Source organism: Notamacropus eugenii, chromosome 5, assembly GCF_028372415.1.
Source record: "Notamacropus eugenii isolate mMacEug1 chromosome 5, mMacEug1.pri_v2, whole genome shotgun sequence".
NCBI classification, from domain to species: Eukaryota; Metazoa; Chordata; class Mammalia; order Diprotodontia; family Macropodidae; genus Notamacropus; species Notamacropus eugenii.
The window spans coordinates 317,610,132-317,621,667 of record NC_092876.1 but is presented as its reverse complement, the minus strand read 5'-3'; the positions used below and the strand labels follow the sequence as shown (position 1 = coordinate 317,621,667).

The following is an 11,536-nucleotide window of genomic DNA, read 5'->3' as shown; positions in this document are numbered from 1 at the left end:
AAATCCGGCCTTATACACTTACTAGGCAAGTCACTTAACCTGCCTCAAAAAACAAAAGAGAACACAATGAGAAGGAATTGAGACAGCATTGTGGTGGAGAGAAGGTTAGACTAGAAGTCAGCAAGATTTGGTTCCAATCCTGCTTCTCACACATTTCCTGACCTGAATGAGTCAAAACCTCTTTGTGTCTTAGGTAACTCTTTAAGATAAAAAATAAGAGAAAAAATTGCTAATGTATATTGGTACAGAGACTTTCCATGTTAGATGTTCTCTGTAGTGATAAAATTATAACTCCAGACAAAATAAATAAATAAATAGATGAAAAATTAACAAATGAATAAATGAGCAAACAGATGAATGAAGGGGTAAGTAAATGAGTAATTATACAAAAATAAATGATAAATAGATAAAATGTATTGGTGAGGTGAGTGAGTCTATTGAATTATTATTGAGCATATGTTTTATTAGTTAGCATTGGGCATTCAGATGAATGGGGTAGCTAAGTGATGCAATGGAAAGAGTGCTAGGCCTAGTCTGCACACAGTTCTTAGCTGTGTGACCCTGGGAAAGTCACTTAACACTGTTTGCCTCAATGTTCTCATTTGTAAAATAAACTAGATAAGGTAATTCCAAATCTTCAATATCTTTGCCCAGAAAACCACAAATGGGGTTACAGAGAGTTGGATACAATTGAAACAATTGAACAAAAAAAAATATGGACAATTAAAGAGGGTACAGTTGGGAACAAGTAAGGGATCAGGTATATATTTTTAAAAAAAGAGGTTGGTAGCATGGAAAAAAATAGCTAACTACAATTTAGTTTTTGCCCAGAAAATTTCCTGTAGGTCAGATTTGACTTGCCACATACATTACTAATCATAAAGTCATGGGCAGAGAGATGTTTAAAAATATTTTTAAAAATACTGATTGATCCTCTTTTCTGAATTACTTAGATGAAGCAGATCCTGAGAAGGAGGAATGTGTTTTTTCAGTACATGACTGATCCATATTGCTTCTAACTTCCATTACATTCTTTACGTGATTGCTCGTCTCTCTTTTGTACGTAAGCACAACTTCAAATAAAGCTGACGTATCATTTTGTAACATTTGTAAAAAGGAGTAAGAGTATACAGTACAATTCAATCACACCAAAGTATCTCAGAGCTTAGAGGGTCTTTATGAGTCAGCCTCTATGCAGGGAATGTGAAGCCCAATGAAGTCAGGACTCTTCCAGCTCTTTCATATTTCCTCTCAGTGAATTAGACACAACATCACACCTTACAGGAAACCATTATCTGCCACCAATGGCCATCCCCATTTTTTCCCTTATATGACCTCATTCCATTTCTTGCATTTCCAAATCATGCCTTCTATACTCTGATCTTTGATTTCTTACCACTACAACTTAGACTCCTTCTACTTATACTCTAGGAACTGATAAGTGAGCTATTACATCATCTTGCTTTGAAAAGAATTACCATACCAATTCCTAAATATCTTTAATGTGTACCACAACATACTCATCTCCTCTTTCCAACTCTAGATCCTCAAATACATTGTCTTTCCTTAATTAAATGTAATGTTCTTGAAGATAGAGCCTACGGTACTTTCTTGTATTTCTATTCCCTAGAATGTCAACTCAGTACCTAGTATCTAGTCAGTATTTAAAAAATTGTAGTTTATTTATATGTTTCTACCATAACATTCATCTTTTCCACTGCTTGGCCTTTCTTTCATCCCATCCTTTCTTTCCTCTTTCATCATCAATCTACCATGGAAAAGGCCAGTACTTCCTCTCTTTACCCCAAACTCTTCACTATTTTCTTGTACAGATGGCTGACTTGATCTCCAAAAATGACATTAAAAAAAAACAAAACAGTTTCCTTTCACGAAGACAGCAGTAAAGAAGGTAACTGTTCATCGGTCTGACTTCTACAACCGGGGTGGCCTCTAACAAAGGATGAAGAAAGGCAGCTAGGGAGATTTGGCCATAAAGCAAGTGTATGTTGACAGACTAGTTATTTTGAAAATAATCAAACATTACCAAGTGTAACAGTAAGCACCTCAACATACACAGGGGGGCTGCTATCACAGGTTCTTAGATATGCATAAAAGAAAAGGCAACCTTTGAGGAGTTAACAATCACTTTAACCAAGCACATATATCATTCACCTAGTTCAGGGGAGTCAGCACTCTGAACTTCAAAGAAAATAAAGAGACATAAAAAATCAACAGATATGGCTTTCTCTGCCTGAATTCAACAGACAGGTCCAACTGTCTGACCATAGTTACCAGAGAGCGAAGCACTGACACCTGGGTTTTCAAAGCCAGTGGGCTCCTTTAGTGGCTTCCCAGAGTCCTCATCTGGCCAAACAAACATTTCCAATCAGTAAGCCCCAAAGTAAATCCTCAACTCAGAGTATTTATACCTTCTTTTAGAGCCAGAGGGCATCACAATCCTTGAGAACCAGTGCCTCATTAACAAAAAATGCTTGGGCTTTCCCACAAATCTTCCATAATCAAACTCGCCTTAATGGGCAGGCCCATTAATGGGTGGGGAAGATTTTTAACCACATTAAAATAATTAACAATACAAATACATATACTGTTTCTAGTTAAAGAAACTGTTGTTTCTACCTAGTAAAGATTCTTGATTGATAAAGGCAAGATTCAATCAGAGGCACTTGATTATACTAAAACTAAAACAGCAAAAGATCCTATTTTGCTTACTATCGCACCAAGAAGAACAGGGGAATAAAGTTGTCCAAGGACTTTTCGATCTGGTGGTGGAAGACAGATTTGAAATCATTAATTACTTTCCCTTTCACTGACAAACAGATGATAATGCTAATTTTGATGAAGTCCAATATAAGACGGAAATGAGGTGCAGTATTCATCATGTAACTATTGATCATCTTCATGTTGGTACCAGTCTACAACTATGGCTATTTTGTCACCTGTGCTTTCCTGGATTCCCTTCACTTACTAACCCCCCCAAATGAAGAGTGTAGTTCTCTTTTATGATCCCATTAAAAAAAAAAATTCTCAAGGATCTCTGTCACTGAAGGCATTCAGGCTGACTCCTTAGCTGAAGGAAGTTTGTAAAGAGAAAGTTTTTTTTTTTTTTTCTGAAGCACTGAAGAAGGCCAACATCATCTTTGAGCATGTCTGAAGAGTCAATTAGAGTTAAAAGTTCACATCTGATCAACAAACTAACGTGAGAACTAGGAAGGAAATCAGCTATGGCAGATAAACATGAATTTCTCAATTTAGCCAGCAGTAATCATTTGGGGAAGAGCTCACAATTGTTGATGGACAGAGTGGATCAAATGAATGAGGATATTGTTAAATATAACACTTATATGAGAAACACCAGTAAGCAGCAGCAACAGTACCAGTAATGTCATCAGCAGGAGAGTCTACCAGAGCTGAGAATCTCCTCTCCCAGAAAAGGACATGTCTAAACTCTTTAAAACTTCTCAGCCACCTGCCAGGATGGATTTGACCTTATTACAGACCAAATTAACACTTTTTGCCAGAACATCAAGGAATTAACTGTACAGAACTTGGGCAAACTTTTCGGGCTCTCCAAGAATACAACTACAAAGAGGAAACAGTGACTTCTGGTTTGATAAGTTGTTTCCATATAAGGTGCTGGTATGTATTCTGAGATCACCTGTGGACAACTCTTTCAAGAAATAGAATTTTCTTAATGAAAATGACAGTACTCATTTGATATCATTGGCTCATTTTGGCATTAAAATTGTTCTTTTAAAAAAATAAAATTTGTTTGTGGAAGGTTGACTGAGTCAGTCAATCAAATAACCCAACCTCATTTAAAGTAGCCGAAAGGATGTTTTTCCCTGTTACTTTAACCATGTGGGAAAACAAAACAAAACAAAACAAAAAACCTCAGTTGAATTAATTAAAGATATGCCTAGATATCATGTTACATCAATCAATTAAAGATGTTTCAACTAGATGTGAAAAGTCTTTGAGGGAGTAGGAGATATTATTGGATACAGGGGAATTCCTTTATCCCCCTTCCTCAGGCTAGAGAATGTAAAGTTTGGAGAGCTTTAGGTTTAGGATTTTTCATACCTAGGGCAGTAATTATAGCAGTTTTGGCACTGGCAGCAAAAAATGAACCAGAGACACTGAAGAAAGGCAGTTCCATGACTTTTTGAGAAGACCAGTAGAAAATGTATATCATACCTAAATGGAACATCTTAAGAACTCTAGCTAAAGAAATTGGAGCTATGAACTTACCCCTTTATTCTCTAAGCTTGAGCCTACTTTCCCCTGGACATTGTATTTACCATTGAGAAACTGTCACAGACCTTGGGGTTGGGTACTTTGTGCCAATATTGTTAATGTCCTACTTTAATAAATAGCTTTTATAAATAACAATTAGCTTTCTAATTGATATCAACTGGTATTTGTGGTGGGGAGCACACCAGTGGGGGCTTGTGAACAATTACAGTACAAAAAACAGTTCTCCCTGCCCCCACCCCTTGCATATTCTTCAGAGTTATCTCTAGAACACTTTGGGAAAGTATCTGCTGCCTGGGGATACAGCCTACTGGTTTGAATGGAGATTGCGAAGGTAGTTCCAGAGTGTGCTACATAGTATGTGGCTAGAAGGAAAATTAAAGATCACTTAATTAAAACACTTCATTTTTAAAATGAGGAAAGGATTAGGGCGGTTATAAAGCTCACTCACCATAAAGGTAAAAAGTATAGATTTTAGGTGTATATTGTATTGGAAGGTCCTTAAAACCCTTTTTGAATCTGAAGGTCTAGAAAGTAATATTGGGATTCAAACTTCACTCTTTCCACTCTATATTCAGTGCTCTTCCCAAAATGAAAATTCACTCCCAGAAGTCATTAATCACCAGTGGTGCCAATTCCACCACAGCGTAAGTAAAAGTAACGACTTGAATAGGTTCGTTCTTGTAAGCCACAGACCAAGAACTAATCCTTTCTTTTCCTTTATCTCTCTCATTCTTGAATTTATTGAGCTATAGTAGCTCTGCTATGAAACTAATGCAGGAGTATTAACACTTGAACCAGGGAGAAGGATAGCTGGTAGAAACACTAGTATTTTTATCTCTTTAGCAAGCCTCTCACTGTGATGGGGTGAGAATTTCAAAACTGGTTGCTAAGTAGCTGGGTAAAATCAGAAGAAGAATGTCTGGTATCTTTTTTTTCCTTCTTCCTGGTATTATTTTGAATTTAATAACAGTGCTATGTGCTATTACAATATAATTTCATTTCCCCTACCCTAAAGTACAAGAATTACTTAGTTTAAGAGGAAAAAAACCCTGTTCTTCAGGGCACCTGCCCCCTGTCTGCTCACAATGAGTGAGCTTAGAACTCTTGCCATAAAAACTGGCTCCCTGCTCTGGAATGACAGAGGGAGTCAGAAAGAAACTTCGTTCTACCTCCCAAGGATATTACTAGGGATATTATCAATTTCAATTGATTGTTAATTGTCAAATTCTGATAAACATGAAATTCGGGGTAGAAGAGGGTAGGAGTCTGGAATGCACTGGAGACCTCAAGGCATAGTTAAGATGAAGAAGGAAGAAACAGGATGGACTTGGGCTTTGGGATAGTGTACTTATTTTGTGGCTAAAAAGAAGAAATAAAACAAAAAAGAATCCATCTGGTAACTTTTGATTTTTAAAGTGCTAAATGTTAAATTTAACTGTTTCTCTAAGGCCAAAAATCTGTTATGTTCTTAGCACCTCCTAAATTCCAATGCCCTGTTACTAAGTTCCATTTGCCCTACCCTAGCTAGATCCACTATAAACAAAATTTAAAATTGGCAAAATTTGTCTTTTGGGTTATCTACCTCTCTATTTCCCTACACTGCTCTCTTCCTGAAATAATCAGGATTCTCTGTTTAGTTTTCCATCTAAACTTTCTCACAGATCCTTTATACGAAGGCATTCATAAGTGAGAATAAAGAATTTGATTACTTTCATGGATATTTATAATTTAAAATAGATCAAAGCCATAAGCTAAGGGAATGGTTATCTAATTGTGGAATTCTTGAAATGAGGTAGGGAAAACAGATTTTCTATACCCTATTGATATTACTAGTTATTTCCTCTATCTTACAAGTCATATTGTTTGTATGAATCATGAAAATGGTACCTTTGTACACACAACATCCAAGGTTGTTGTGTATCATGAGGTTGTGGGGGCAGAAGGGAAGGAGAATGAGTACAATTCTTCTTGTTTCTCCAAAAAACAATTGTCTTAAATTCTTTAAGTAAAATTCTTCCTCTAATAGAGTTTCACAATACTAGTTTACTGTCCTAGATGAGAAAGTTGATCTCTATGAGTCTGGGTGTTAAACTAAAGAAATCCCATTTTACTCCTTTGGGGACTGGTGTAACAGAAGATAACATTGGAAGATCTGTAATTCTGCAGCTTCTGTTCTCTAATTGGTCATTTCTGTGAAGACATTGCATCTGAGACTACATCTCATTTTAAATCAGAACGAAACAAAATGAGTGAAGTTTCAGTCTGAGGTGCTAAGGCTGGACACAAAGACTTTCACTCTGGCTAGGAAAATGTTAGGGTTACTGACGTTGGAGGCTATGGCGGTTCCTTGATGAAAGGACTTGAAAGAGATTTTAACATTTTGCTTATCAGTCTTAGGGGGATAGAATAGGTGACCTAAAATATTATTCCTGTACCCATGGCATTATACAGGATGAGAAAGAAACCGAAACCCCAAAAAGAAGTTAAATGGCTATGAAAACTTTATAACCATGCTCAGTAATTACAATTATAAAAAAAAAAAATTAAGTAACCATTTGGTCCTGCATCATTATGAACCATCATAGAGAGGATGAATACATTTGTGGTGTCCAATAAAACAGGTGAAGTGGCCTTTCAAGTAGATGTTGCTTGAAAAGAGGGGAATCAATTAGAGATATTAAGAGGTCATGGCCAAGAAAATTCCATTTCTCTAATCTTTCCCTTTTCATAAAATTAAAAAAAAAAAAGAACGATGAGATTATAGTACAATCAATCATTTATAATATTTAATTGGTTGGTCACATTTTTATCAGTATTTTCTCAAATTATGGATAGAAAATTAAGTAGTTCTTTTAAATTGTGTGTTTATCTTGGGTTCCAAATTCTGTTTCTCCTCCAACAGCAAAACATTGTTAAAGAAGAATTCTTTCCCCTCTTCCTCTGTCACACATACAAAATAAATGAAAAAAAAAACATTTATGTGTAAATGTCAAGGTCTAAGTCCTAGCTAATGTGTCATTGTTAGCTGTTGAATTCTATTAATCAAAAATCACAGCAGTTCTTTGCACATAGCAGTCACTAAATTAATGTGTGTTGATTGATTGATTCCTTTCTTAAAACAAAGGAGGCTTGCCCATTCACTGGTTTTGGCTTGCTGTTTCTCAAACACTGAAAGTGTGAACGGGAACTGTTCTTTACCCTTGCCAATTTAGTGATAACAACTTGGCGATTTCTGATGAAAAAATATTCAATTAAAACCAACATAATCCTAATGCACTTTTTTTTAGGTGGGCGGGGAGGTTCAGACTAATGATGGCATTGATGGATGGAACTCTCAGTGAAGAAATATCCTCTGTCTATGAAGATTGGGGACCGTTCTGCAGCGAATTGTATAGGGTCACTTACATTTTATAGTACTTCAATAAGGTTAAACAGACTATATGTCAGAGGCTTATTTTTGTTTTGACTCTGTGAACTCTAACAGGAATATTAAGAGGACTTGGCCAAAAACAATTATGATTTCTCTAATCTTTCCCTTTTTGTGCAATAATGAGTAATGATATAATGATTTAGTTGTCTGGCCACATTTTACGTCAGTTTCCACAGTTCATTTTTCTCCAAAGAAGGATTAAATACGTTATACTATGCTTTATCTTAGGATCTTTATACATATTTTATTTTTTTTTAATTCTCATATTCATTCTCTTTTTTTGGTTTCCAGGGTGAAGCCTCCTCTTTCCCCTCCTCCCTCACACTCTGCCCCATTTCAACCCTCCACCCACAGTCAGACAGCTGCCAGGGCTGAAATCTGAGTGGGGTGCTGTCTCAGGCCAGTTGGTATTTTTCAGATAAAAGAATTGAAATTTGCAAATGTTCTCCTGACAAAGTTAATATAAATGGCATAACTGTGATTGCCCTCAATGAAGATTTGAGAATCATTGATAAGAAATTCCTTCCTGATGTCTTTAACAACAGAAAGGTGGAAAAACTTGAAGACCTATGGTTTCTATAAATTTTAAAATTCTCAATGTTGCTGCCTTAAAGGATAATGAAGAATGTCAAGTTTCACCAAGGATGCTGTGCTGGCAGATGACTGGTGGCCATATAAGTTGCACAGCAATAGAATTTAATTACATGCCAAAAATTAGCCTGAACACACAACCTGGAATCAAAGTTAAACTCACAGGCATTATTGATATATGAAAAGAATGGATTCCTGCTTTTGAAGGACTCAAACACTGTACTCCTTGGAGGTGAGGCACAATACCTGATTGAAAAAATGGAAGTAAAGAGAAGCTTGTCAGAACACAATAGAAATACTGTTGTATAGAAGGTGAATCACCTTCTTGTGTACCTTTTGGACAGCAGTCTATATCTCATGTGCAAGTGGATAACAGAGAACATGATTGGAGAAAGACATTGCGAACCTCTAGGTGATAATGATGAATTTGAAAAGGAGAGAACAGCTGCTGATGCAGAAATTCCAAAGAGCAGAAAGACTAAGATATTTGAAGGAGGTGGCAGTAGTGCCAGAAGTAATCTCAGTATAAGTATTGGAGGGAATCATAAAAGGAAAGTTTTCTGGAAAGAAAGGTGCCAAAACCTGAAAGAAAAGATGAAGGTATCTATCAAGTCCAGGCCTTTATTAATAATGACAACAACTTAAAGGCAGAGTTAAATATTCTTTTCGACAGTCATAAGCACAAACCTGTTTTGAGTTCATCAATGAGAAGCAAAGGAAAAAGTAAGGAACGAAGAATACATGAAGATGAAGAGGAGTTAGGAAATTCCAGGCCATCAGCACCCAACACATTATTTGATTTCCTGGAATTGAATGGGATCTTTAAACATGAAAGAATCCAAATCATAAAGTGTTGAATAATTTTAAAAATGGAGTAAAAGACTATAATCAACCAAGACATCTTCCTCAAAATGATACCAGACACCGAGAAGCAAAAATGTCCTTGTTTTCAAAGGGACACTCAAAATTCAATACAAATTTTAGAAAAATGGTGTGTTACCTAGGAGCTCTTCTTTGGCATGGGAGGATGAGAGAATTAAATGTGATAGACCTTGTGATGGAAATGACAGAATTAAGGATGTTGCATATCCTTCAACTTTTCACCAGAATAACTGTTTTTTTTTTTAAAGAGATGAGTCTATGCAAAATAGATCAGGCAAAAGTCCAGCTTACTTTGAGGTAAAAGAGAGCCCACTTCCTCAAGAAACCCACAGAACACAGAAATCAAAAGCATGGAAAAAGGGGAACCACATACTAAACTTTGATCAGTTATATTAAAGTAAAACATGAACAATATGTAATAAAGCTTTTAGTGGTATGAAAAATGAGACATTTTAGTATGAATACTGATTACTCCAATTCTATTAGAACTGATGGCTTTGATAATGTACCAAATGGAGAAGTTGAAGTTCCAATGAAAGGAAGATGAATTGGACCTGTGGGATCCACTGGGCTCTAACTTTTGATAATAAAAAAGTTCTTTTATAATAGTGGGTCCAAGGAATCTTCCCTTCCTGTGGAATGTGGAAGAATGGAAACTAGGAGATAAATGTTTTGAGCTTTATGAAAATTATAACAAGGTTTTTAAAAAATATATATTTTTTCTAAGCACATGTAAAGACAATTTTTAACATTTTTTTGAAATTTTGAGTTCCAAATTTTCTTTCTCACTCATCTCCCTGAGAGAGTAAACAATTTAATATAGGTTATACATGTGCAATCATGCAAAATATATTTCCATATTAGTCATGTTGTGAAAGAAGACACAGACAAAAAAACATGAAAAAATGAAGAAAGCAAAAATAGTTTGTTTTGATATGCATTCAGACTCCATTAGTTCTTTCTCTGGATATGGATAGCATTTTTTTTATCATGAGTTGGGATTAGAACACGTTTTACTGGGAAAAATTGAAGTTCTTCATTCATCTGGCATGTCTACAGTTGTTAAATTCAGTGATTATGGAAACTATGAAGATGTGTTTCTGAGAAACATTGAGCCCATTCAAGCCCATGGTCACAAAGTGGGAAAGGAAAGGAATAAGCATTTTTTGACAGTATGTGACACAACATATATCTTCTTGAATATGAGAAGTATTAAGTGACCTCCCTTATTAAATAGCTAGTGTGTGTCAGAACCAGCACTTGAAATAGATTTTTCTGCAGACTACCAGAATGGTTCTCTATCTACCATGCAAAGCAACCTCATATTCAAGAAGAGCTATGTTATGTCTTTATTTTTTCTTTATATCTTAATTTTTATATCTTTATATCTTATATCTTAATGAAATATCTTTATTTTTTCTCTTTCCCTTTCCACTTTATGACGATGGGCAAGTAATCTTTCAATTCCTCGGCAACTCTCAAGATTATAAAATACAAAGGGATTGTCAATCTGTGTTGGTTTCTGAACCAAGAGTTTCCCATAATAATAAAGTCAAAGGTCCAGAAAAAAAGTCTAAAAATATACATGAGTGTGTCTACATACACATATGTAAGTGTACATGCTACAAAGACCTACATTTAATTCCGTGTGTGTGTGTGTGTGTGTGTGTGTGTGTGTGTGTGTGTGTATTCTGACCATGAACAGAAGTCAAAAACCCTTTGCATTTTAGAAAATGGTCAATTATTTCTATGGCAAAAAAGGTCACTATACTCTTGGCTAATGTGATGAGTCTGTGTGAATTTAGTTAGGCTAGTACTTGATCATTAACCATTCCATCATTAAAGTCATATTTAAAACATTTCAAATTTGTAGCACTCATTCAAGTTTGTCTTCTGCAAAGAGAACCCAAGTTTATCTCCAGACCATGAAAAACCAGAGGATGATTTTAGTGGAGCAAATAGCTACATCCATATTTAAATAAACGTTTTGTACACATGTGTTGCTCATACACAATAATTTAAGTCATGTTTAAGAGAAAACCTAAAGCAAGAGAAAATTATTTTTCATTATTTAGTTTTTGAGAATTAAGAAATGTGCCATGTGATTCTTCTATATTACTTGGAAAATCATCAAGATATTTTAGGTTCAGATTTTTAATTAGAAAAAGTAAATGATCAAATGACATTTTTCAAAATTTAACACTAATATGTAAGAACTTGCCTAATGGTTATTGTACTCTAATTATTTTTAAATTACATAAGTAACACAGTCAAATATAACGAGTATTTCCTTGTAACTTATTAATTTTGAATTCAGTGGTATTTAACTGAATGTTAGATAATGTAACTTCATTGTGT

The 11,536-nt window shown here is 35.2% G+C and overlaps 2 pseudogenes; both read left to right on the top strand.

The window, feature by feature from the left end:
• Window positions 1-341: 341 nt before the first annotated feature.
• Window positions 342-7,585, top strand: LOC140507907 (eukaryotic translation initiation factor 3 subunit H-like; annotated as a pseudogene).
• A 2-nt stretch (window positions 7,586-7,587) lies between these two features.
• LOC140507906 (tudor domain-containing protein 3-like) lies at window positions 7,588-11,156 on the top strand (annotated as a pseudogene).
• Window positions 11,157-11,536: the final 380 nt, after the last annotated feature.